Consider the following 26745-nt stretch of genomic DNA (forward strand, 5'->3'; position numbering starts at 1 on the left):
AAAGCAGCCAAACTGTCATCTGTCCTTATTCTTCTTGACCTCTCTGCAGCCTTCGACACTGTGAATCACAGCATTCTCTTGTCCACACTCTCAAACCTTGGTGTAACAGGTTCAGCATGGCAATGGATGGCCTCCTACCTCGAAGGGCGCTCCTACCAAGTGTCATGGAGGGGATCCATATCTCCCCCATGCACTCTCTCAACCGGTGTTCCTCAGGGCTCTGTACTTGGCCCACTTCTTTTCTCTATCTACACCCGCTCTCTGGGTAAGTTCATAGCATCCCATGGCTTGTCCTACCACTCCTATGCAGATGACACTGAGCTCGTTCTGTCATTTCCTCCTTCAGACACACAAGTCTCAGCTCGCATCTCAGCATGTCTGCGAGATATCTCACAATGGATGTCGGCTCATCATCTAAAACTTAATCCCAGCAAGACAGAGATGTTGCTTATTCCTGGAGATCAGTCTCCAACCCAGGACCTAGTCATTTCTCTGGGTGACTCCAAGATCAGGCCATCTGATAAGGTAAGAAGTCTTGGTGCTGTCCTGGATAACCAGCTGACCTTCTCTCCTTATATAGCCAACATGACAAGATCGCGCCGGTTCCTCCTGTACAACATCAGGAAGATTCGGCCATTTCTCTCCAGGGAAGCTACCCAGATTCTGGTGCAATCACTTGTAACCAGCCCCAAGCTACCTTCGTGGTCTAATCAAACCCCGCTCTGTACCACGCAACCTCCGAGCCACCAGTCTCGCTCGACTTGAGCCTCCATCCAGGACTAAAGGAAGACAAGCTTTAAGGCTCTTCTCTGTTCTAGCGCCCAAGTGGTGGAATGAACTTCCTCTGTCTGTCTGAACATCTGAGTCTCTTGCTGTCTTTAAAAAACGATTAAAAACCCACCTTTTTACTAAGCACTTAAGCTGAATTGTACTTATTTACTAACATCTTGTTCCATCCTTTCCCATTTCCAAAAAAAAAAAAAAAAAAAAAAAAAAAAGAACAATTAAAAACACTTTGGTTCTAACAGGTTTTAGCAGATTTGTGTTCTTCGACTGTTGTTTACCTAAACTTGAGAAATGAAATGTTCACTTTGGAAGCACTTCTGTAAGTCGCTCTGGATAAGAGGGTCTGCTAAATGCTGAAAATAAAAATGAAATGAAGGGGTTCCTGGAGGCTAAATAGAGCTTGCGTCCAAGACAGTTCATACCGTGAGGTGTTTAGCCTAATGTTCGCCAGCTGGAGAAAGTTAAAAACACTGTACACCACCCAGGCAGGGTGGTGGGAAGATCTCAAGGTGAGGGTTGCCACCTTAAGCCACTGGTGGGGACAGGAGCAGGTGAAAAAGCAGAAAGACGAGGTCAGGTGGTTGACACAGGGTCTATATGTGGCCTGGCGCCAGCGTGACCAGGAGCAAATAGAAATAACCAGTGAGGCCTTGAGGAGGCACTGTGAAGCAAAAGCTCGTAGTTTCTGTATACAGGAACATAAACAGAGGCTCCAACTGGATGAGCGTCCCACGCGCTTCTTTTACAGAAGCATAAAGCAAAGGCAAAAGAGAGACCACATTAGGGGCCTAAAACGTGGACAGCAAGTTGGACGCAGCTGCCCTTTACTATAGAGAACTTTTCCAGGCAGGGGTACCTTTGGGACAGGAAGCTTTTGACTTCCAAGAGGGAGTGGGAGGACTGTTGGAGGAGAGTGAGAAGGTAGTGTTGGAGAGCGACATAACCCTGGCAGAAGTGGAGAGTGCAATGCTGTCAGTCAAGCGTGGTGTAGCCCCCGGAGGAGATGGCCTCCCAGTAGAGTTTTATGGAGCTTTCTGGCCTCTGTTAGGCCCTGAACTCTTAGAAGTATACCTGGAGGCCAGAGAGATAGGGTTTCTACCACCATCCGCAAGGATGCCATAGCCTGGACGGAACAGCGGCGGGTACCCCTGGCAGTGCTGAGCCTAGATCAAGAGAAAGCTTTCGATCGGGTTAACCAGGCTTTTCTGTTTGCAGTGTTGAGGAGAATGGGACTGGGCCCAGCCTTCTTAGCCTCAGTGAAATTAATGTATACAGGGGCAGTGAGTAGAGTAAAGATCAACGGGTACCTGTCAACCCCGGTCGGCAAGGGTGTCCCCTGTCTCCCCTCCTATATGTGATGTATCTGGAACCACTGTTGGAACAACTGAGAAGGGAGTCGGCATTTAGAGGGATGCACATCCCAGGAGGAGGGGGGGTGAGTGCCAAAGTGGCAGCATACGCAGATGATGCGACTCTATTTCTCGGCACTGAGGAGGACTTTCGAGCAGCGGGGCGAGTACTAGAGACCTTTTCAGAGATCACAGGAGCACGAATAAACAGAGCCAAGTCAGCTGTACTCTATATAGGGGCATGGGCAGGAAGGACGGAAGTCCCAGGGGGGTTTGCATTCTGCCAAGAAGGTCTTAAGATCCTAGGAGTCAAGTTTTGGAGGGAAGGAAGCGCCCAGAGAAACTGGGAAGCAACGTTGGCAAAACTGCAAGCCAAGGCTGCCCTCTGGAGCGCCAGGGACCTCTCACTGTCAGGACGGGTACTTGCGGCAAATACAGAGCTGATGGCGAGCCTGAATCATCTAGCCTATGTATATCCAGTCCCGTTCGTCACAGGGAGACGGCTGGAACGCACTATTTTTAATTTTGTGTGGGGCGGAAGAAGAGAGAAGGTCTCCCATGCAAGAATGTACCTACGGAAGGAGGATGGAGGTAGAGGGGTTCATTGTGTACCACTTAAAACTATGGCCCTCTTTGTCACCTTTTTGGCAAAACAGGTGCAGGGAGATGCTAAGCACACCGCCAGCCTGTTTGCAAGGTTCTGGTTTGCATTCCCAATTAGAAAGACCATCCCATGGAAGGGTACGGCACCGTTGTCTACTGACCGGCCATGGCACTATACCAAGGCAGTTGAGTTTGTTAGAGACCACGCTTGGAGTCTGGAAGAGGGAAGAATCCTAGAACAGCGAAAGCTTTATAGATGTTGGGTTGAGGTACAAACAGCAGAGATGCAGTACAGCCACCCCCGAATCCGCAACATAAACTGGACAAGGCTCCAACCAAAGTGGTTGGACGGAGCCAGCAAGGACCTCCATTGGCTAGCCGCATTAGACCGTTTACCAGTGCGGGAGCGCCTTTATAGGCACGGGGAGTCACGCACCTCTTTATGCCCATTAAACTGTGGGGAAGAAGAAACTGTATATCACGCCCTATGGTCTTGTACCATTGCGGTCGCACTTTGGAGACTGGTGGAAGAGTGGTGGCGATACACAGCAGGTGGAATAGTACCAAGTGCAGACCTGATCTTGTATGGCATGGGACTACAGAACATGCCTCAAGAAAGAGCCAGAACAATATGGACGGTTGTGTCGATAGTAAAATGTGTCCTGTGGGGCACAAGATGTGAGTGCCTGAGAACCCAAAACCTAAGAGTGGACGTGCAGCGCTTATTCCGGATGTGTAAGGGTAGAGTGAAAAATATGACAAAGGAAGGGAGGGAGGGAGGAGAAGGTATTATACGGGTGGGAGTAGGAGGAATGGGGGAAGGGGCAGGATTTTCAGGAATGACTGGAGTAGAGAGACCTTGGTGGCCAAATAGTTAAATAAGAGAAAGGAGAAAGAACCCGATTATTAGGATGTATATTTTTTTTCTGTTATTGCATTTCGAAGGACAGGATATAATTATGAGTAATGTTTTGTTTGAAAAAGATGGCTAAGTGTTTATATATGTAAGGAATATGTATATGTATATGTGGATGTAAATGCAATGTAAATAAAGCAATGGCTATGAAAAAGAAAAAAAATCTGTTTTTATCAGTTTAATATCTGATACGTCCTCTACCCGAGGACCATATATTAAATGTATTTTTAGGCCCGGGAGTCGGAAGAGGGGCTTGCTCCGTCCACTCCACGCATCGACCAGGTATTGCATTGCCTCCTGGCACGGTGCACCCTCATAAACGGTCAAACGAAAGAGAAATTGACGAATGCTGGTGACTGGCCCCTGCTGGGCACTGTTGGCATTAGGGGTATGGTGCCTTAGACCTTTGCTTAGCCTAGGCCCGGGGTTCCCTCGGCCCTTTTGCGCTAGGGAGTCCCCTTTTTGCCGCTTTTTCATTTCCCCTCCGTTTTACTTAAAAAAAATAAAAAAATAGAAAAAGACTTAATTTTTCCCCACCCTGTGTTTCTCCAGGCAAAGGCTGTGCTGCCTCGTCACTCACCCGACGACCCAAGGGCTTTCCTGCTGCAGGTTTTCGTCGCTCTACCTGGAGCCCTCTTCCTTGAGCGGCCGGTGGCCTACGGAGGCCCGGGCGACCGGTGAGCAGGGCTGGAGTTTCTCTTTATTCACGTACAAATCTTTCGCCTTTTACTAAAGATTTCCGTGGAGAGGAACGTTGACGAGTTCAACTTATTTTTTGATCGCTTCTCTGCCTTTTGGCTAAGATCAAGTGGGCGGGACAGCGATCGACTCCTGAGAGTTGCACGACTTTTACCATCGTGGTACTAGTCTCAAGCACTTCAGGAGAATATTGCACTGTTCTACTGTTGGGGAAGAGTCTTGTGTGGTAGGCTTCATTTCCTGCTTTTACGGGACTCCAGTGTTTTTCTCATTTAGGTGTTGCATTCCATCCAGCCCTACAAAGGGAAAAACAACCAAACAGGTAAGTGCAATTTTTTTTTTTTTTCTTTTAGAATTTTAGTGTTGATTTTATAATTTATTGTTTTAGTTTTTTAGTTGCTTGGTAGGCTGTTGGTGCCTCCAAGCATGTCGGCTCCTCGTGCCGGCATGCGGAGGCACCACAGCGTGCGTTTTCTTTTCAAATGGGTAGATGGCAAGCTCTTGAGCATGTCCAGATTGGACTTCTCAAGGAAGCTAATCCAACAAACCCTAAAATTTAAACCGGAAGAATTAAACTGTCTGCTGACTCTGCTTGGGAACAAGGGATTCGATGTTAGCTTCCGCTCTGCTTCCTTGCTAAGAGATTTCTGGCTGAGATTTGAGAATGAAAAAGACCAGTTCTCCATGTTCAGTGTCGAGAAACTCTCTGATAATTCACACAAAGTTGTGTTTGTCAGGATGTTTAACGAGACAGTGACTGGAGAAGACATTAGTACATGGCTGGGTAGATTTTGCACGGTGAAAAGCCCACCGGTCAAGGTGGTTGATGAGGATGGCATTTGGAACTGCTCGTCGAGAGTTCCCATTAAACAATGGGAAGACCCGAGCAGTTACCTAGGCCTCCGGCAACTGCCATCAATGATTGTGTTGGGAGAAAACCGAGGCTAAATTTTTTATCAAGGTATGCCCAAGCTTTGCCGCAAATGCGGCAAGTTTGGACACCTTGCAGAAGCGTGTCAGGAAATCGTGTGTGGGAAGTGTAGAGAGATTGGGCACACTTATGAAGAGTGTCCCAATGGCAGGAGGTGTAATCTTTGTGGAGACTGTGACCATCTTTACAGAGATTGCCCTAAATCGTTTGCCAACAAGCTAAAAGACCCTGAAGACAAAGGGGAGGAGGCGGGCCAGGAGGTTTTGGCGGGAAATTTAAATCCTCAGCCAGGCTCAGGAGTGGGCCACGTTTTGGAGGGCAGAGCTAATATTCAAGCAGAGTTGGAGCAGGTATCAGAGGACTCTCCTTCTGAGCAACAGAGAGAGGAAGATGATGAGGAAAATGTTGAAGAAGAGGAAGACTCAACCCCTTCCTCTATGGAGACGGTGCCGGAGGTGAATGTGATTGCTAGTGGAGTGGGGGAGCTGACTCTCTCGCTCCCTAGTGCTCAGGTGCCGAAAAGACCTGCGGGATCTCCTCTGCCGGACCTGGCGGAGAAGAAACAGCGGGCCACAGAGCGGTCAGGTAGCTCCTCGTCGGAGGACCTTAACCGGCTGTGGTCCACTGGATCCCCTAATGAGGTATCCTTTCTGCGCCTCCAGCTGAAATCATCCACGCCGAAAAGCATGCTAGAGCAGTGCTCAGCATGCCGGGATGCGCAGGACACCTGCGACCCCTCACACTTCAAATTAATGAAGATCAAGGAGGAGCAGGTGTCACAAGAAATAGGGTGATTTTAACCGGCTTTTAACCGTACATCTGTGGTTTTAATGTCCTGTCTCTTACAATCTCCACCATCAATGTGAGAAGCGTGAGAGCAGCTTTGAGAGCACAGAGTGTTCTGTCCCTTTTAAATGACTTAAAGTCAGATGTGTTTTTACTGCAAGAGTGTGCTTTGCCGTTCTTGAAATCATACAGAGATTGGGAGCAGCGTTGGGCTGCGGGTCCCTCTCTCTGGAGTGGCTCGCACTACAGCCGGGCCGATGGTGTTGCCATTTTAATAAAAAATCCTCAGATCTTGGTGAAGGGCACACAGCAAAATCCAGAGTGTTAAAATATTGGTGTTGGAGTTAAATCACTAGTGTTGGTGTTGTTTTAACTCTGTACAAGCACATTGTCCGTCGTTAGTTTGATTCAGAGTTGGTGAAAGATTCAGGTGTAATGACTAATTAGCTATCTACAGTGTAGAATGGAGCCACGCCCCCCAAGCCTAATTTTTCGTTTTCTTTAAACTCTACCGGCGCCATTTTCTTCAAGGTTGTGAGGAGGAAAAGTTACTATCTACAGCCAAGGTAAGAGAAATATAAACACAGTTTTTGTAGTATATATAGTTAGTGTTTCAGAGAGGGAATATTCTGCAGTATTTGAGGTGGAAAGGTGCAATAGTTACGCTTTTTTGTTACGTGTGTGAATAGTTAATGCGTGCCACCTCAAAACTAACTTTCCCGCCTGTTGTGTGATTAGGACGTGTTTAAAATTTCAGCTGGAACCACACACTCGAGCTAAAATACATTTTACAAAGCTATACAAGTGTTTTGTAAACTATTTTGACTCCTAAACTAAAGAAACATTTTTATTTAACATCCACTCCACCTAAATTGTAGTTTTGCTTTTGGTTAAATCTCAAATGCCACCCTGTTCCCTTCGTAGTGTACTATGTTGTGTAGATCTTGTACTGAGGGTTTCTGACCAAATACTTAACTGTACGTATTTTATGTGAAGTATTTTATAATCGTGTTGAAGTACAGAACTACCGGTTTTACATTAAGTCACTGTTTTGTTGTGAAAGAAATCTTTTCATAAGTGTAGTGCCCTATGTAGTGCCCTATGTGGACGATCCAACCCATCCATCACATGGACTTTTTACTCTGCTCCCGTCTGGGAGACGATACCGCAGCATCCGGACTAACACAACCAGACTGTGTAACAGTTTTATCCCTCAAGCAATCAGACTTCTAAACTCAGGACTGTAACAATTTCCTCCGGAAATTTTCTGCTGCCACACACTGATCTGTATTGACTGTTACTTATATTTTTGACTATGTTACTTGCATTTTTGACTGTTACTTGCATTTTTGCACACCTCCTGGAAATGCACAATAATTTCTGCACCTTACTTGTATTTTGCACCATATTTACTTTTTAGGCACCTTATCTGCATTGCCAATTTTACGCTGCTAATGTACAACATGTCACTACCTCATGAACCATTGTACCATCTATTCACCATCATGTACTAACACTTGTCTTTAGTCCTGTCTTCTAATTACTTGTTTAGATTAGGGATAATTAGGAATATCTTTTGTAGTTATTTATTATAGGATTTTTTTTATTATTGTTGTATTTGCACTGTTTTGTCTTGCACTTTTTGTACCGTGTTACACCGTGATCCTAGAGGAACGCTGTTTCGTTTCAATATGTACTTGTATGTAGCTGAAATGACAAAACCTCTCTGACTCTGACTCTGACTATGTATGGAAGAGGGATCCATTTGAGATTGAGCCATTCTGGTGCCAAATGGAGCTACTGCATTTTGTGTCGTTCGCATTAATTATTTAATTACAATTGTGTAGTCCACAGACAAACTATTTTATTAATAACTATGTAGTCTGTGTGTACTTGAACTATTTTGTGGTCATTTTATACAATACATTCCATATAAATAGGAGCCTTATTCTACTACCCTGGCTATAACGGAGAGTTGAACCGCGCTGTACAGACACTACGCAAAGAGCTTGACCTCTGGCAGGTTAGGTAGGTTTATATTATGTACTTGTTTGCGTGTGGATGGGTAACACATTTTTTTTGTAAACGCAGACATCAGTGTATGTTAATTTGGTCATGCCTGTTGCCATTTTCATGGATTGAGCATGCATGTTTGTAATACGGCTTACACCTTGGTTGTTGTTTTTTTTTTATTTGGGGTTTAGAGTCGATAAAATGTTTGAAATTTTTCTCCCCATCGATCTTTTGTACAGCACTTCTTTAGACTCCTATTATTAAAATACTTCAGTGACTGTTATGATTTGATGATTATTTAAAAGAAAGAAAGAAGATGTCTACGATTACTCAGAGTTCATTAAAGAAAGTCAGTGAGAAGACAGCGTTTTCTAGTTAATAATACCCATATTTTCCTATTTACATAGTTTTAATTTAGTTTTTTAATACAAGTCTAAATTTGTACATTTATAACTTTTACTTTTGTATTTAGCAGTTTTAACCAAGTTCAGGCTACCAGAGAAAACCCATGTGGATTTGAAGGACTCTTCTGGTGTTGATGTTGATTCAGACATCTTTGATGAGCTTTTGAACTCATCTCAAGTGTCTTTTGTGGTCTCCACTGAAGAGAGCTCTGGTAAAAACTGGAAGAAACACTTCACTGCAAAGTCACTACATTAGCTTAAATAAAACATTGGGGCGAGTGTTTTAAATAGTATAAATACATGGTGGATCAAGTATCAGTATAGTTTAGTATGTACTGAGACCTGTCACACAATTACTATACTGATGAACATCCTGTAGACTGGGATTGTTGCCACTGCTGGTAGGCCCGTATTACTACGCTTTGATACACCTGGAAATTCAGCTGCTTCCTTCACACTATGGTCTTTGGCACAGCCAAATACAATCACTCCTTTTTTATCAATCATTAACATCAGCTCTGCAACACATTTTCAACACATTGAACGAGACTTTCACTGCACTGTACCACCTTTTCTCAACCTCTGAATCCATTCGCATCTGAATGTGCAAAGATCTCACTTAAAATTAATTTTAAATTAAAAAATTTATGAAAAATGAATGTTTTATTCCTGGAAGCTTTCCTCTATTTATTTCAATAGTTTTGTGCAACTCTTCAGATGAGAGAGAATCCTCTTCTGAAACCTCGTTCTGCTCTGAGGACTCAGCTTCATCAAGCTCAACTGTAATTCTGGAATCTACGAAGGCACGGCGAAGGCAGCTGATTGATGGACCAGTTGACCCCAATACAGCAAGAGATGTGAGTTTGAAGTTTACCATATTGTGGTATTCAGTAGGGGTGGGTTTAATTTTTTTTAAAATCAATTTTCATATATCCAAAATTGATTCATGTAAACATGAAATCAATCTTAGATTAGAAGGGCTGGGCCAAGTTTTGGAGGATTTGGCTATTTGTTGGGTAGGTATTCAGTTCTTATTTTTGGATTCAGATTTTTGTTTATCTGTGGTAAATGTCCACTTTCAGTAAAGGCAACAGCAGAATAGACTTTTTTCAGTTTGCTCCCTGCAACCTACAGTCTTAAAACTGTGGCTTTAACATCCAGATAGCGTTATCTCCTTAAATAGTGCATCACCCAGACTATAGCTAAACATATGTGCATCCTTTTAGACCAAACGTCAGTATGCAAAAAAAAAAAAAGACTTTTTTTAAATGGATACGTGCATCAAAAGTATACAAAATGGCAAACTTTCAAAAGTGCTGTAAATTGTAGTGGGTTTTGCAAAAAATATTCCTATTTATCTGTGGCTGTTTTTTTGTGGGGACATGTCCTTTGTGAACAATGTGAATGACAGTTTAAAAGCATATGTATCTGTTGGTGTTTCAGATGGTCAAAGTAGCACTTCACTCAAAGCCAGGTGGTGACCAGATATTCCAGGAGTACCACACAACGAGTGGCCTTTCTGATGGCACTAGAAGAAAGATGGTAAACACACTTGTAGCAGATATGGTGGAAGGCCATGGGTGAGCAAACAGCAAATAATACATTTTAACTGCATTATTTTATATTTGTCAACATTTTATAGCGGCCACTTTTCTTAATATTACTTGTCTGGTTTTAATGAAGGAGGATCCCACCTGTGAATGTCCGCATTGCATATGCCCTTGGAATAGTAACACTTTTCCCTCACTTGAAGGATTCAGATTCAGTAAATGGTTACGTAAGTATTAGTGAACAAATACACATGTGTAGCTAGTACTCGTGTTTTAATTCTTTCCAGCTTAAAAAAAAGAACCTTTGCTTGACAGGAGCACTACTATGATCCTCGAAGTGGGTCAGGGTACCTGGCCTGGAGATTAAAAACAGTTCAGCGCAACTCAGCAAGTGAGGTGAAGAGCGGAAGTACATCCAATTACAATGGTGGCCCAAAGACCCATCGTGAGATACCTGTTTGTGGAGAGCAGTTATCTGGTGATGAATGCAAAGAGGCAATGTCCCTGATGAACCACTCAGCTGACAAAACGCTGGTTAAGGGCAAAATGAAAGCAACATTTAAGCACAGGCAGAAACTTATTCATGATCCAGAGAAGTCTTCTGTCATCCTAGACCTCTTCCCTCGATTTCTTGATACGACGGGCTTGGTAAGATTTTGTAAATTTTTAAATTCCATCACATTAAAGTCATAGACATAATAATGGTCTTAAAACCATGTTGATTTCAGGTTGACCAGGATTTCACGCTGCTGTTTGGAGAGGAAGTATCAGGCAGATTCCTTGCTAAGTGGCCAACAATATTCAAGCCTAAGATAATTGCAGACTGCAAAACCCTACCCTCTAATTCACATATGGATTATCTTCTTGCATTAGCACTCCAAGAATCTGATTATGGTAATATTATCATTCATAAGTTTTGTAATTGTGTGTAAATGTGTGCTGAAATGAAATTGTTTGCTGTTATTTTTAACGTACTAGGATGGAACAGTGACCTGACATCTATTCTGTTGCTTCTTCATCTCTTACCTCCAACATCAAAGGGCAAAAAAGTAGGAAAGATCAGTGCATCTGAAGCTGAGGACCGCCTGGTGAAGTTCATGAGAGTAAGTTTTTTGATATTGTTTGCATTTGTGTTGCCCAGAATATTGAAAGCTTCTTTTCAATACTACAAGGTTATCAGCAATTCAGTTAATGTTTCTTTTGACAATTCTTTGAATGAGGCCATGTTTAGGAATGTATTAATACTTAAAGAAGTGTGTAGAGAGACTGCATTTGAAAATTTAATGTTAACAATTCTTTTGTGTTCAATAAAAGTAGGGCCCCCAAGTCACTCCGTAGGCTAAGACCCTGATCATATGATTTAGATGACAAAGCAGCATGACTTGAACTGCTGAGCCCTAAACAGCCAGAGCCTGAGACAAGCACAATAGGCGAGTAGTTGTCGCTCTCTCCACACATCACAACTAGTGTGTTGCTTGTTAGCACAGGAGTCTGTTAGCTGATGTATCAGAGCTGAGCATGTGCTCGTCTTCATCATTCTAGTGTCGAGAGGATGTGTGGGGGAGTCCCTAATGAGTGGATTGTGTAATTGGCATGACTAAATTGGAGGGAAAATTGGGAATAAAGTCTCGTTTTTCTGTCTGTCTTTAATTTTCTTTTAGGTAGGAATGAGCATGGTGACATTTCTTGAGAAAAGTGGATCAGCACAGCCCTATCTTCTTTGTGTTGGGGGAAAAGAAGAACAGCGTCCACAACTACTACATCATCCTTGACCAGAAAGCAATTCCTTGTGAGGCCAAGACAGCTGTTGCAGCCTTTGACGAACTCTTCAAGGCACACTTTGTGTTTGCTGTGTCCTATGATGAAGCCTTGTACAACTTCTTCACATTCATCCAAACCACAGTGTATGCCGTTGATGTGGGTAAGGCTAAGGAGAGTCCAAGGGTCAAAGAAATTAGTGAGGCTTCTTCGCCGTGACCTTTGAAAGCATTTTGTGTGCTGAACAATGTGGACCTGTTCTGTCTGCAGAGTACATCACAAAAACTGTTCATTGTTACTTCGCCATTTGAAGTTTGAGCATGGTTTGTATCCTGGACGTTCATTACGTTTAAAATGTGGAGAGCCTGGGTGCTCATCTGTTTTTTGAGCTTGTTTCTGATACAGTTGACCATTTAGAGGTTCATGATACAGATGGCAATGTTGTAGCTTGTGGTTCACAGTCAGTAAATGTGGTGCATCCTGTCACAATCCAGCCCGCTGTTGAAAAGAAGCACTTGTTGGATATGTGCAGCTCGGTTGTTGCTCAGGTGCAAGCATCTGGGGTTCCAGAAAGCACTGTACAATGTTTGGTTGGTTCAATGGATGAGCTTGTAAATGACATCCATGCACAGGCAAAGGAAGCTGTGATGAAATGTCTTTCTGTTGATTTACCTACACAAGCCCTGGATAAAGTTGAGGATTGTTTTGATCAGCTTGAAAAATCCATTTTCATTCATGAACACAGAAACTAAGAGATGGAGGTACTTTGAGCGAAAGTGGAATATAGTGGAATCTGTAGAGCATATTCTTGGTGTACGTTTTGATATACGTGAAGACAAGACAACAGGTTCTTACAGCCAAGTTCCAGTCAATGATACATTCACATACGTACCCATATTAGGAACTCTTAAGTCAATGTTTGGTAATAAGGAGCTGTGCAAAAGTTTTCAGCAAGTAAAATGTCAAGAAGAGGGTATCTATAAAGACATCAATGATGGGTCATACTTTAAAAAACATTGTTTATTTTCACAGCAAGAACATGCTCTTCAGATCCAGCTTTATTACGATGACTTTGAAACGGCTAATCCATTAGGCTCAAAGAAGGGAATACACAAACTTGGTTGCATTTATTTCATTTTAAGAAATTTGCCACCCAAGCTCAATTCTGTGCTGATGAATATTCATCTTGTTACCCTCTTTCACTCAGAAGACTTGAAGAAATATGGCTTTGATCCAATTCTAAAGCCACTTGTTGATGATTTGAGAATTTTGGAGACTGAAGGAGTCCTGGTGCCGTTTTCAACTGCACCATTGAAAGGTTCTGTTATTCAGGTTACTGGTGATAATTTGGCATTACATGGCATATTTGGTTTTGTAGAGTCTTTCAGTGCAGCTTATTCCTGCCGGTTTTGTTTAACTGATAAGACAGAATTGCAGTCAGTCTTCAGCGAAGACCATACGGGTTTGGTTTTTCGTACAAAAGAACTTTATTCAGAACATTGTAATACCCTTCTACAAAATCCATCTGTAGCATCAACATTTGGTGTCAAAAGGACATGTTTGCTCAATTCATTGCAGTTTTTTCATGTGTCTGATAATTACGCTGTAGATATAATGTATGATTTACTAGAAGGAGTTGCACAGTATGAGTTGAAGCGTCTATTTCAGTACTTGGTAAATAATTTCATAACTCTGAACAATTTATCTGAAAGGATTCAGAGTTTCAATTATGGATACTTGGAGAGAAAAAATAGACCAAGCGTGTTGAAAATGGATGATGGTCGCAAATATCTTGGACTCCATGCTATTCAAACATGGTGCCTTTTGCGTAACACTCCCTTAATATTTGGAGATTTAATTAACAGAAATGATTGCTATTGGAACTTGCTTCTCTATTTGATTCAGATTGTAAATATTGTATTTTCACCAATCATAACCAGTGGTATGACGTGTTACTTAAAGCATTTAATTTATATCTGACCATCATAAATTGTTTAAGTCTTTGTATCCAGAACAAAACCTTATTCCAAAGCATCATTTAATGATTCACTATCCAAGATGTATTAGGAGAATTGGACCACTCATACAAATGTGGTGCATGAGATTTGAAGGGAAGCACAACTTTTTTTAAAAATCTGTTAAGAACTTCAAAAACATCACAAAATCACTTGCTAAGAAACATCAGTCAGCTGGCTTTTCACTGGGAAAATTTTGGTTTTAAAAGATTTCAGTTCGGTCCAATTAAGTGTATTGTTTGACTATTTACAGGGTAGCAAAATTTTAAGTGATGTATTAAATGTGTCTAGTTACGTCTCCACTACTTGCTGGGTGAAAAATTATGGAACAGAGTATCAGATTGGAATGTTTGTTTGCAGTGATGTCAAAAATGAAATGCCTGTTTTTAATAGGATTGTCAATATAATTGTGAAAAATGAGCAAGCTTTCATTCTATCAACAAATGTCACTACAGTGTGTTTTGATGACCACATGAATGCCTTCTGTATTGCAGAGACAACAGATATATTTACAGTGATTTGTATTGATGATTTGAAGTACTACAGACCTTATGATGGCCAATTTTCTTACAACATGGATGACCGTATGTATATTGTACCTTACTGCAGCTTTGTCATGTGAGTTCAGCACAACAGTGCAGTTCATAAGTGATTTGTTATTGTGATGTACTAAGTGTTAACATTTTAATTAAAATGTTGTAAATGTACTTAGTTTTTGAGTTTGTTTTTTGTGTAAAATCCAGAAATTGATAAAATACTAGAATGAAATAATAGTTTAAATTCTACTCGTGTAGTTTTTTTCTGTTTACTCTTGAAAGTGTTGAAATTGGAGTTAAAATTTTACTCCAGGGGAGTTATTTTTGCATTTACTCTCAAATGTGTTAAAATAGTAGAGTTAAAATTTTACACTAGCAGAGCTATTTTTTAACACCAACACCAGTGTAGAGTAAATTCAACTACAGACAGAGTAGAGTAGTGTTGATTTTTGACTATATAAAGAGTTAAATTTACTCAGATTTAGTGTTAAAATGGTAACACTAGTGTAAATGTTATTTTAACACTGGTGAGTGTGGACACATATACACACTTTTCCCGTGTTAAATTTAACACTGTCAGTGTTAATTTAACACTTGCGATTTTGCTGTGCAGCACAGTGGTGAGAGACGGACGCTTTTAGCAAATCTGACGTTTTTAGGAAGGGATTTTAACATTCTTAATGTGTATGGTTTTAATGATAAAAATGACAGGCATGATCTTTTAGGGGACCTGCAGCCCCACATGCTGGGGAGGGATCCTTTAGTGGTGGGAGGGGATTTTAATTGTGTGTTAACTAAGAAAGATAGAAGGAGAGTAGGGGAAGATTTTAAACTAGACAAGACATCGGTTTTATTGCAGGCTTTAGTTAGAGATTTTAACTTAGTGTTTTAAGAAAGTGCATCCAAGGGAGGAGGGCTTCACCTGGTTCAGTGGTGATGGCACCAGAGCCTCCCGAATCGACTGTTTTTACAAGAGACTGCCCGCCAACTGATGCTACATTAACCCCCCTTTTCTTCTCAGATCACGTTATGCTTTCCTGCACTCTTTCTTTCCCAACCCAGGTGACCGTAGGGGGAGGGCTGTGGAAGCTGAACTGCTCCCTGTTGCAGGATGAGGAGGTAGTCAGGTGCTACAGGGAGCAGTACAGCTCCTGGCAGACCCTCCAAGACTTCTATGACTCGCGAGCACAGTGGTGGGAGATGGTGAAAGACAGGACAAAGACGTTTTTTAAAAAGGTAGGGAAAACCAAAAAAGATAAAGAAAAAAGGTGCATGATGGGGCTGCAGAAAAGACTACAGAGGTATTTTAATCTTTTAAATAAAGGTTTTGATTTTAGCGAAGAAATTAAGGAAGTAAAAAGGGAAATGTCTGTTTTAACTGAAATCAAGAGTAAAGGAACTATCTTAAGAAGTGAAGAAAGAGAAATAGAAGAAGGAGAGAGATGTACATGTTACTTTTTGAAGAAAATAGTATCAAAAGGGGGAGGAATAACAAAATTAATTGAAGGAGGAAGGGAGGTCAACACGATGGAGGGGATTTTAAAAACTGTGGAGAGTTTTTATGAAAATCTGTATGATGTAAAAAGCGTACACAAAGAGACAATGGAGGAGGTTTTAAGTTCTTTAGACAGATTTTTAAACAGTAAGAGAGTTTTAACAGAAGATTTTACGATTTTAGAAATGAAAAAATGTCTTAAAGGTTTTAAAAATGGAAAATCTCCGGGAGAGGATGGACTAACCGTGGAATTTTATGCAACATTTTGGGACATTTTAGCTACGGACCTCTTAACTGTTTTTAAAGAATTTGAAAGACTGGACCGACTTCCAGACAGTTTTAGGGTAGGGATAGTTTCTTTATTGCACAAAAAAGGTGACAAGACAGACTTAAGAAACTGGAGACCTATTACGCTTTTAAATTTTGACTAAGCTTTTTAGCAAACTTTTATCACGACGAATGTCGACGGTTTTAGAGGATGTGATCCACCCGGATCAAGTCTGCGCCGTCCCAGGAAGCCTAGTTCTGATCCGAGACCTCATCTGTTTTGCGAGAGACAGAAACATTCGATTATTAGTCCTAAATTTAGATTTTGAGAAAGCTTTTGATCGGGTCTCGCACCAGTACCTGTTCCAGGTACTGCAAAAGATGGGTTTCCCAGGGAGGGTTCTAGAGTGGGTGGGATTGCTGTATAAAGACATCAACAGCAAAATTCTTGTTAATGGGCACCGATCAAAGCGATCAATATTCGCTCTGGCGTTCGTCAGGGGTGTCCGTTATCCCCACTCCTGTTCGCGGCTTGTATTGAGCTGCTGGCGCAGATCTTGAGAAGGGACAATTGGATCAGAGGACTGGACCAGCCAGGCGGACTGACGGCGACCTGTGCTTTATACATCAATGACGTTACGCTTTTATGTTCGGACTTTTTATCGGCCCAGAGAGTATTGGACTTGACTGACTGGTACCGGTGTGCCTCGGGCGCTAAGCTCAATCGAAGCAAGTCCGAGGCCCAGCTCTTTGGGCCGTGGGGAGACATACGAACCGACCTGGACGTGGATTTTAAAGAAACTGATATTAAAATTTTAGGCATCAAATTTGACAGAGAGGGAGGTGGATGGGGTAACTGGACTGACGTGTTAGGGAAAGTCAGGCAACGACTGGGGTTTTGGGGACTGAGACGAATGACAATCGAAGACAAAGTTTTAATATTTAAATCTGTGATTTTACCTTTGCTTTTATTGTTGTGCTCTGTTTTTAGTCCCCCAGACCTTTTATTTTACAGATGGAGAGAGTGGCTTTTTATTTCCTATGGGGGTCCAAGTGGGAGCGACTTAGAAGAGAGGTGGTGAAGAAAAGACCAGAAAATGGAGGGAAGGGGCTCCCAGACCCCCACCTGTTTTTAACAAGCAAATTCACCGCACTACACATTACCTACGCGACGACCCCATCCAGAGATAACAAGACGGCCAGCATGGTGAAATTCTGGATGGGGTCATACCTGAGAAGCTTGCACATTTTAAAAACCTGATCTTAGAACTCCAGTTGCTTTAAATTTGTCAAAAGAATATGATTTTATTAGAAAGTTTTTAAAGAAGTTTGGAAAAGTGATTTGGAAAAGGAGGATGTCACCATTTTCACAAACGCTAAATCTATTCTCTCTGTTGTGCAGGACTGGGAAGAAGTGAGTCCCGTCTCTGAGTGAGGCCAGAAGAATGTGGAGGAACACGGCCCACCCCGCCCTCCCAAACAAACTAAAAGATCTGACGTGGATGGCGGCTCATGAGATCCTCCCGGCCAGGGCCGTGATGCACTCCCGGGGGATGGCAACGAATCCCACGTGCCCACGGTTTGGGTGTGGCAAGCCAGAAACCGTGCGGCATGTGCTCTGGGAGTGCAGCATGGCGAGGGACCTGTGGGCCAGAACCGGCCCGCTACAATGCCCGAGCCTACCAGCAGGGGAGGTCCTCGCGCGAGTTTACCGGCTAGCGGTGAACGGGGTGGGTCAGGGCTTAGAAAAATTGCCAGCCGCGGAGTTCACTACGCTCTGGCTCACCCTTAACAGCGTAACAGCCGCCTTGTGGACCTCCCACGACCTGCTGGTGGGGAAGCGAGTGACGGTGCCCCTGCACGTGTTGGAGCGGCTGGCAACATCGTCGCGGCAGGAGGCACTGCGCTTCCTGGAGGAGCGGGCTGGGGTCACACGCAGGGGGGTCCAGACCACCACGAGCGATGGCTCCCGTCAATGCACCACCAACTGATCACGAGAAGGACGGAGCATCGGGCAGAGGATCTCCGCTGAGCTGCAGAACGTGACACCGGACTCGACGGAGGAGCGGGGTGGTGCAAGGAGGACGAGGACTCACCCCGGTCCTGCACAGAAGAGCGTGTTTTAACTGCGTTGTTTTTACCTGCGTTGTTTTACCTGGACTTTTATCGGAGCTTTTGCTCTTCACTTTTAAAAACAAGATAAACTTTTAACATACTGAAAGAAGCTTTTAAATGTTCTTTTACCATGTGGACATTTTATGTGAACAAAAGCTTTTAAGAAATTGTAAAAAGTATGTTTTATTGTTTTTATGTGAAGATGTGTTTTAAATGTTGAATGAAAAAATGTTTTAAATGTAAAAATGGTGACAATAAAAACTTTTTTGAAAGAAAAAATCTGTTCTCATCAGTGTAATATCCGATACGTCCTCTACCCGAGGACCATATATTAAATAGATTTTTAGGCCCGGGAGTCGGAAGAGGGGCTTGCTCCGTCCACTCCACGCATCGACCAGGTATTGCATTGCCTCCTGGCATGGTGCACCCTCATAAACGGTCAAACGAAAGAGAAATTGACGAATGCTGGTGACTGGGCACTGTTGGAACGCTGTTGGGATTAGGGGTATGGCGCCTTAGACCTTTGCTTAGCCCAGGCCCAGGGTTTCCTCGGTCCTTTTGCTCTAGGGAGTCCCCTTTTTCCCACTTTTTAAGAGAAAGACTTAATTTTTCCCCACTCTGTGTTTCTCCAGGCAAAGGCTGCGCTGCCTCTTCTGCTGCCTCATCACCCACCCGATGACCCAAGTGCCCTCCTGCTGCAGGTTTTCGTCGCTCTACCTCGAGCCCTCTTCCTTGAGCGGCCGGTGGCCTACGGAAGCCCGGGCGACCGGTGAGCAGGGCTGGAGTTTCTCTTCATTCACGTACAAATCTTTCGCCTTTTACTAAAGATTTCCGTGGAGAGGAACATTGACAAGTTCAATTTATTTTTTGAAGGCTTTGTCTTTGCGAAGCTGCTCTTTTGCTGGTGGAATGACAGAAGGTGTGTGGGTGTGAAGGCGGCCGGTCAGCGCCGTTTGCTAGTCCGGGCCCTCAAAAGGCAGGGCTCTGGGCCCGGCGCCTATTTTAGGTTATCACTTCTCGGCCTTTTGGCTAAGATCAAGTGTAGTATCTGTTCTTAACAGAAACAAAAAAAGAAATCTGTTCTTATCAGTTTAATGGCGGGAAACGATGCCAGAGTGCCGGTCCGAGTGATGCGGCTGAAAAATTCAGTGAGAGTTGAAGTGACAAGTGATGCTCATAGAACGAAGTTCACGGTGGAACATCTGATCCAGAGGGTGCTGAGAGAGCTGTTTAAGCTGCAGGCAACGTAAATGCCTACAGGATTTTTCCAACGTGGGATTTATGAACATAACATTTAAAGATATGCCAGCGTGCCAAGAGTTCCTAGCAGCGTGGGAAAGGCAGAAGGAGCACAGAGATCTAGAGGGACTGATGGTGAGAGCTCTCCTAATCTGGGAGGAGGTGAGCCTAACAGTTCACATGTACAACCCGTTCGTGGAGGAGGAGGAGGACATCAGACAATACCTGCAAAGGTATTGTCTAAAAGTGGAAGGCAGGGAGAAGTTGACAAACAGGTATGGGATATGGAATGGGAGACGGAGATACAGAGTGAAGTTCAGACCAGATCCAGGAGCACCGGGAGGAGTGGCACAGCCTCCGGGCTCGTTTGCAATAGGACCACATAGAGGGTTTCTATTTTATCAGGGGCAGCCCTTGACCTGCCGAAAATGTGGAGGAGCTGGACACATAAGGGCAACATGTAAAAAGCAGAGGTGCAGGAACTGCGGGTCGGAGGAGCATACAGCAGTAGAATGCAATGTACCAAAAAGATGCAGCCAATGCGACAAAGAAGACCACCTATACAGGAACTGCCCGGTGAAAAGGCGAACTTTTGCAGATCTATTCTCTCCTGAGTACTTAGAGGAGACACAGATGGAAGCCACAAGCTCAGGAGAGAAAGGGAAGGAGAAAGGAACAACACAAGAGGGAGAGCTAGAAGGGGATAAAGAGAAACCGGAGGAAGGAACACAAACAATAGAGAAAAGAGCGGGAACAAAGACAAAGAAAACCAAAGAGCTGAACGAAGGAAAGGAAAAGAAGAGGTAAAGGAAAGACAGGAGGAAGGCAGAACCCCCGGTGGTGAGGTGGAGCAAACAGCGGGTGCCAAACGTCCATTTCCTGAAGATGAGCTGGGGGGCAGCCCAGTCCGGAGAACACGCCCAGAAGGGATAAGCTGGAGCCAAGTGGTAGAAGAAGAGGAAGGAGGGGAGGAGCAAATATATGACGAACTGCTAAAAAGGTTAAATGAGGAAATGCAGACAATGCACACAACAGGCTCAGGAGAGGAGGGGGTGAGTATGGACTTTTCAACAGGGTCAGGAGACCAAAGCAGGACTCAAGGGGGCGATAAAGGGACTAGTGGGATGGAAAAGAAATAAAGGAAAACTAAATGGAAAGGACACTAAAAATAGGGACATTCAATGCCAGAGGACTGAGAAACACGAAGAAAAGAAGTTTGGTTTTTAGTTTTATAGAAGATTTAAGTTTGGACATTTATTTTATTCAGGAAGCGCACCTAAAAGACTTGAAGGACATTGGAAGATTCCAAAAGGATTGAGGGAGGGGGAAATCAGTTTGGTCCATAGGGGGTGTACACTCCAGTGGAGTTGGAATTTTGTTTAAGGGATGGGGTATAAACTTAAAACAAGTAGGTGGTGAAGTGGGGAGGATGGTTGGAGTAGATTTAAGTTGGGGGGGAGTAAAGATGAGGGTGTTAAACATATACGGACCACAACATTTAAAAGACAAAAGGGTTTTTTATGAGGATGTTAAGTTGTTAGGTGCAACAAATAATTTTTTGGTTATTGGGGGGATTTTAATATTAATCTGCCGGGAGGAGTAGATGAAGCAGCAGGAATAGTAGCGGAAATAATTAAAACACATAAGTTAGTGGACATAGGAAAGGAGGTAGGAAGGGGAATGGAAGGACCAACATGGAGGAATACAAGGGGGGATGAAAGTAGGCTGGATGGGATTTTCGTGAGCAGAAGTATGGAAGTGGTGGCAGGGGAAACAAGAAGGGTGAGTTTCTCAGACCATGATCTGGTGATGGCTGAGGTGAAAGTGGGGGGAAGAAAATACGGGACAGGGTACTGGAAATTCAATGTAAAAATATTAGAGAAAAGGGGGATAGAAGAGGAATTTAGAGTGTTTTGGGAAGGGGTTAGGGGCTTAAAAGGACTATGTGAGGGAATTATAGAGTGGTGGGAGATAGCAAAGGAAAGAATTAAGCAATGGGGGTTGTGGAAGAGTAGGGAGAGGATAAAGGAGGAGAAGGGGGATTTAAGGAGAATGTGGGGGGAACTAACAAAAGAAAAAGAGAAAGAAAAAGAAGGGAAGGAGGTAGACAAAGATAGAGTAGAAATAGTACAGGGACAGATAAGGAAGATATATGAAGGAAGAGCAGAGAAGTACATGATTATGGCAGGATAGGAGTTTAGGGAAAGAGGAGAAAGAGTAGACACATATTGGATAGGGAAAGCTAGAGAAAGAAGAGAAGAGAGGGATAGAGGGAATAAGGGATGAACAGGGACAGCTAAAAGTACAAAATGAGGAGATGTTGCAGGTAGGGACAGATTATTATAGGAAATATTTTAGGGAGAGGGAAGTGGAGGTAGAAGTAGGAGAGGAATTTATGAATGAATTTGAAAAGGAGGTGCCTAGGGACATACAAAAATAAATAAATAAAAGCATAAGGGAGGAGGAGGTGAAAGAGGCAATAAAAAGCCTGAAAAAGGGTAAGGTACCAGGGATAGATGGGATATCGGGGGAGTTTTATAAAAAGTTCAGCGAACTGGTAAGCAGGGACCTAACAGAGGTGTTTAACAAAATATTGGAGGAAGGGTAAATGAAAGGAACAATGGCGACAGGTGTAGTGATGCCAATTTATAAAAAGGGGGAAAAGGAAAACCTAGACAACTATAGACCATTATCAATGCTGGGAGTAGATAGTAAAATAATGACAAAAATTATGGCAAAAAGGTTAAGGAAGGCACTGCCACATGTCATCCATGTGGATCAGACATGCGGCATAGAAGGAAGGAGCACGAGGTGGAATTTACAGCTCATCAGAGACGTGGTGGCGTGGTCAGGAGACCGAAAGCTGCCATTGATGATGGCAATCCTCGGCGGCGCTGGTGACGGCAGCAGCTGGGCTACCTCTCCTGCTAACGTGTAGCATTATTGTGTATCTAGTGTTTTTTAATATATATATACTTCTTTTTTTTTTGTCCACGATGTGCAAGACAAGCATTGTCTACGACCGACAAACCTTATTAGACATCGGAGAACTCTGTAAGGACTTAACACTCAGCATGCAGTTTCCCGAACTCGCGCTGCCCATTGTTCGCTCCAGAGGCCTCGAGCCATCCGCGGTCTCGATTCGTACCGGAAGACGCCGACGACGGGCATGCGAACGTAAACAAAAGCGGGGTAAGCGAGCGGGTGTCCGGGCTAGGCTAACGAAGCTAACTAGGATACCGCTGCCTAGTTTACTTGTAGCGAACGTCCGTTCTCTTGAAAACAAACTGGATGAACTGAAACTCAGGCTCATAACAGATCGCCAAACCAGGAACTGTTGTGTCTTTATTTTTACGGAAACCTGGCTTCACAGCAGACTATCAGACTCGGCTATCATGCTACAGGGACTAACAGCACATCGCGCGGACCGTACGGCTGCATCGCTAAAAACAAAGGGCGGAGGATTATGTGTGTTCGTAAACGACCGATGGTGTAACAACTCAGCTGTTGTGGATCACCACTGTTCTCCTGACCTGGAGTTTATGGTGGTAAGATGCAGACCCTATTACCTCCCCCGGGAATTTACTGTACTCATCGTGGTGGCTGTTTACATACCCCCACAAAGCGACGCTAAGCTAGCGCTAGCTACGTTAGCTAATGCTATCAACAAGCATCAATTTCGCCACCCGGAGGCTGCACTCATCATCGCAGGGGACTTCAATCAGACTGATCTCAGAACAGTGCTTTCAAAGTTCCATCAGCACGTCCTCTGTCCGACACGAGGGAAAAACACGCTGGATCATGTCTACACGAATGTGAAGGATGCCTACAGCTCCATCCCGCTACCTCCATTCGGAAAGAGTGATCACATCTCGCTACTGATGAAGCCCACATACCAACAGCTACTGAAACGTGTTAAAACTACAGTGAGAACTGTGCGTGTGTGGCCTGAAGGGGCAGAATCAGTATTGCAGGACTGTTTTGAGTGCACGGACTGGGATATGTTTAAAACTGCAGCCACCAGTGACTGTCTGACTGATGTGAATGAATATGCATCATCTGTCACTGGCTTCATCCAGAAATGTGTAGATGATGTGACTCAAACAAAGCAAATCCGCACATTTCCAAACCAAAAACCATGGATGAACAGCGAAGTCCGCAGTCTACTGAAAGAACGGGATGCAGCTTTTAAATCTGGCAACCCCGAAGAACTCAAGACTGCTAGACGTAACCTGAGGGTCGGCATCAAGGCTGCTAAACACAAGTACAGCACACAAATTGCAGCCCACTTTAACAACAATTCAGACCCCCGACGCATGTGGCAAGGGATACAAGTAATCACCGACTACAAGAGCAAAGTCAGTAACTTGGAGACTACAGACGCCTCACTCCCTGCCGAACTGAACACCTTCTATGCCCGCTTCGAGACCACTGCTCAGGCTCAACCATCCACGTCTGCCGTGCCGCTTTCCACAGAAGAGCCAGCACTCATCCTAGCTACAGACGAGGTGAGAAGAGCTCTTTCGAGGGTGCCAACCCGGAAAGCAACAGGTCCAGATGGCATTCCAGGACGGGTCCTGAAGGCATGTGCCAACCAGCTGGCTGCCACCTTCACAGACATCTTTAACCTTTCCCTGGCACAGTCTACTGTTCCTGCCTGTTTCAAGGCCACCACCATCATACCAGTCCCAAAGAAGTCCAGCATCACATGTTTGAATGACTACCGCCCCATCGCTCTCACACCCATAGTGATGAAGTGCTTCGAGAGACTGATCTTGGCTCATATTAAGAGTAGTCTTCCTATCACCCTGGACACTCATCAGTTTGCCTACCGTGCCAACAGATCTACTGATGACGCAGTTTCTCTGGCAATGCACACCGCACTCAGTCACCTGGATGGAGTTAACACATATGTCAGGATGTTGTTTATTGACTTCAGTTCTGCCTTTAACACCATCATCCCATCCAGACTGATCTCCAAACTGAGCACACTTGGGATTAGTCACACAATATGCAGTTGGATTATGGACTTTCTTAGCTCCAGACCACAATCTGTTAGGATGGGTGACCACACCTCCCCCGTCCTCACACTCAGCACAGGATGCCCACAAGGTTGCGTCCTCTCACCTATGCTGTACACACTGTACACATACGACTGCATCTCAAAACACAGCTCCAACACCATCATAAAGTTTGCCGACGACATCACAATAATCGGCAGAATCACCAACGATGATGAGAGGCTGTACAGGGAGGAAGTGAGGATGCTCACAGAGTGGAGCACTGCTAACAACCTCTCCCTCAATGTTAGCAAAACCAAGGAGATGGTCATCGACTTCAGACGGGGGAGTAGAGTGCACACACCACTGAGCATCGAGGGGACAACGGTGGAAAGAGTGAGCAGCTTCAAGTTCCTTGGCGTCCACCTAGCTGAGGATCTCACCTGGTCACTCAACACATCACACGTCATCAAAAAGGCACAACAACGTCTCCACTTCCTTCGAAGACTGAGGAGAGTCAACCTGCCACAGCAGCTTCTCTGTAACTTCTATAGATCCACTGTGGAGAGTATCATGACAAGCTGCATCACGGTCTGGTACGGCAGTGCCACAGCTGCTGAACACAAGGCTCTTCAAAGGGTGGTGAAAACTGCCCAGCACATCACTGCAACCGCACTCCCACCCATACTGGACATCTACAATAAAAGATGTCTGAGGAAAGCCAGGAACATTTCCTCTGACCCCACACACCCCAGCCACTTCCTGTTCCAGCCACTGCCATCTGGGAAGAGGTACCGGACCATTCGAGCCAGAACCACCAGACTCAAGAACAGTTTCTACCCACGAGCAGTTAAACTAGTCATTCCTACTATAACTACCAGGACATAACCACCTCTACGACTGTTGCACTCGCACTTTTACTGGACTCTTGCTGCTAATCCACTACCTCGAATTTGTATACCTAAACCTAGCTGCTAAATCCAAATCCACTACCTCAATCTGTCTATGCACCTTGCTTTTGTTCTTGCACCTTGTTTTGTTCTTGCACCTTATATTGTTTTTGCACCTTATATTGTCTTGTCATTGCACCTTGTCTATGCACCTTATGTATGGTTTTCTTTTGGTAACTTCCCCCATCCCCTCCCCCATTGTTTTTGCACTATTGTCTTTCATTGTCTGCACTGGAGATGTAGCCTGACAGTGTTTCGTTATACTGTACAACCCTGTATTGTATAATGACAATAAAGTTGAATTGAATTGAATTGAAGCTTGTACCAATCTAAGGTGTTCGACAGGGTGGATAGGGAATTTTTATATAGAGTAATGGAAAAGATGGGGATGGGAGTAAAACTGATTGGATGGGTCAAAACAATGTACAGGAAGACGTACAGCAGTAAGTTTAAACGGGTATCTAGGGAGGAGGTTTGAGACAGCAGGGGGTATATTACAGGGGTGTTCATTATCGCCACTCCTATTTATAATGTATATGGAGCCGCTGGCAGAAAAGATTAGAAAGGACAGGGAGATATTAGGGGTTTTGGTGCCAGGAGCAGGTGGGTATAGGGTGAATGTAACGCAATACGCAGACGATATGACAATTTTGGGTAGAACGGATAGTGACATAGAGAAAACATTAGATATAGTGGAAAGATTTGGGGTGGGGTCTGGGGCGAAATTGAATATGGAAAAATCTAAGTTAAAGTTTTTCAGGACAGTGAAGGATAGGAAAGATTCGGTGGGAGGATTGGAGGTAAGTGAAGGGCCAATAAAGATTTTAGGGGTAAAATTTGAAAATCAGGGGGCAGCAGGATTGAACTGGGGAGAGAGGTTAATTAAGATGAAACAAAAGCCAGGACTATGGGCTGGGAGGAAATTGACATATATAGGGAAGAGTCTGATAATCAGAGCAGAAGTACTTCCCTTTCTGATGTACCTGGCCTACATCTACCCACTACCAGTGAGTGGAAGGAGGTGGGTACAAAGGGAATTATTTCGGTTTATGTGAGGAGGAAAGTATGAGTATGTAGCAAGGGAGATAATGTACAGAAAAATAGAGGAAGGGGGGAGAGGGGTATTAGACATAGTATTAAAGTTGAACTGCATTTATGTGGCAAGCAAGTTATAAAAGGAGGGACAACACCCAGGGTGGTATTTTTTAAAAACATACTTTGCATACCAGGCACAGGGTGTCATGGAGTGGGATAATAGGGGTCCCAGGGCAGAGCAGCTGCATTATGGGCAGGCTGTCAAGTGGCTAAAGGTAAATAAAGAGGGGAAAGACAA

At 43.9% G+C, this 26745-nt stretch overlaps 2 non-coding genes and 3 pseudogenes across 2 annotated transcripts; all 5 read left to right on the forward strand.

Annotated features, from left to right (window-relative positions):
• The first annotated feature begins 3794 nt into the window (after window positions 1-3794).
• LOC134312627 (U2 spliceosomal RNA) lies at window positions 3795-3970 on the forward strand (annotated as a pseudogene).
• Window positions 3971-4339: 369 nt separating this feature from the next.
• Window positions 4340-4458, forward strand: LOC134312994 (U5 spliceosomal RNA). The gene has a single exon (XR_010011902.1). It is a non-coding gene; the product is annotated as a U5 spliceosomal RNA (small nuclear RNA).
• Window positions 4459-18480: 14022 nt separating this feature from the next.
• Window positions 18481-18655, forward strand: LOC134312636 (U2 spliceosomal RNA; annotated as a pseudogene).
• A 345-nt stretch (window positions 18656-19000) lies between these two features.
• Window positions 19001-19115, forward strand: LOC134312704 (U5 spliceosomal RNA). The gene has a single exon (XR_010011622.1). It is a non-coding gene; the product is annotated as a U5 spliceosomal RNA (small nuclear RNA).
• A 117-nt stretch (window positions 19116-19232) lies between these two features.
• LOC134312658 (U2 spliceosomal RNA) lies at window positions 19233-19332 on the forward strand (annotated as a pseudogene).
• Window positions 19333-26745: the final 7413 nt, after the last annotated feature.

This window comes from Trichomycterus rosablanca, chromosome 4 (genome assembly GCF_030014385.1).
Source record: "Trichomycterus rosablanca isolate fTriRos1 chromosome 4, fTriRos1.hap1, whole genome shotgun sequence".
Lineage (NCBI taxonomy): Eukaryota > Metazoa > Chordata > Actinopteri > Siluriformes > Trichomycteridae > Trichomycterus > Trichomycterus rosablanca.